The sequence below is a fragment of the Microtus ochrogaster genome, linkage group LG3, assembly GCF_000317375.1.
Source record: "Microtus ochrogaster isolate Prairie Vole_2 linkage group LG3, MicOch1.0, whole genome shotgun sequence".
Lineage (NCBI taxonomy): Eukaryota > Metazoa > Chordata > Mammalia > Rodentia > Cricetidae > Microtus > Microtus ochrogaster.
This window is the reverse complement of record NC_022029.1, coordinates 35,232,027-35,233,314: the sequence shown is the minus strand read 5'-3', so window position 1 is coordinate 35,233,314 and position 1,288 is coordinate 35,232,027.

The following is a 1,288-nucleotide window of genomic DNA, read 5'->3' as shown; positions in this document are numbered from 1 at the left end:
GTGTGTGTGTTCTCTTTGCCTCCTTCAGCACTCATTGTTAGAACAGTGCCCACATGCTTGGACTCCCATTGTTCTCCTTTGGGTCTCTAAGGAATTGTTGCAGGTAGGAAACAGCAGATCAAAGGTCTGGAGAAGAGAAAACAAAGGGGCAGTGGCAGAGCTGAGGTCCAGAGGCCAGCAGAGCCTTGCTGGCTGCCATTAGTTGATGCAGCACTTTGTTCTGGCACTGGGAAGCAATTAAAGGGCTTAACGAAGGAGAAAGATTTGTTCTCGTTTCCATTTTAGGAATATTCGTATTGCAGCTGGCTAGACAGGGGTCTGAAGAGACTGAGGCCAGCCTGATGTCACAGGAGATGAGATGACGGCCTGGACTGGGGAGATGGCTAGGAAAATGGAGAGGGGTGGGCGGATATGTTTCAGAGCTGGCATTGACAAGACTGGCCAGTCAACTGGATGTGGGAAAGGATAGGAAGGATGACCAAGGATGAGTCCCTCGTAAGATTTTAGAACTAGGTAGTTGATGGGAGCACACACTACAGGCCAGCACTTGGGAGGATCAAGGTCAACTTTGGCTACACGGCAAGTTGGAAATATCAGCTGGGGTTGCTGTGACCCTGTCTCAAGAAAGAAAAAAAGTAAACAAAACAAAAAACTAGCGCTTCCCCTCCCCCGTTTTGTTGCTTTTGTTTTAAATCTGATCCTCCTGCCTCACCCTCCTAAGTGACAGGATTACTGGCAGGTGCCACCACATGTGGTTTGCAAAGTACTGGGGGTTGAACCCAGGACTGTAGCACAAATATCTGTAGAAATTTGGAGTTCGAGCTGAAAGATCAGAGAGGCATAGTAGCCAAGCCTCTAGAGAGCTCTTACCTCTACGAAATCTTCAGACTGAAGCGAGAGTAAGTTTCTGTCTCATCCCGCCGTAAATTCCTCTCTAGTGCTGGGATTAAAGTTGTACACCACCACTGTCCAGCCTCTATTGGCTAACTGGTGTAGTTGCTGGGATTAAAGGTGTGAGCTACCACCACCTGGCCTCTGTGGCTATCTTTGCACTCTGATCTTCAGGCAAGCTTTATTTATTAAAACACAAATAAAATACCACTATCTAGGGCTTTGCATATGCTGGGCAAGTGATCTACCAACCAAGCTACATTCCCAGCCTGAAAAACTGTGGTTCTTGTTCCAAAAATAAAAGGCATGGGGGGGGGAAGATAAAATAATTTGAAGAAAAAGAGAAAAGGCAAAAATAGATAAATAAAATAAGTTTCATTGTAAATTCTATACCACG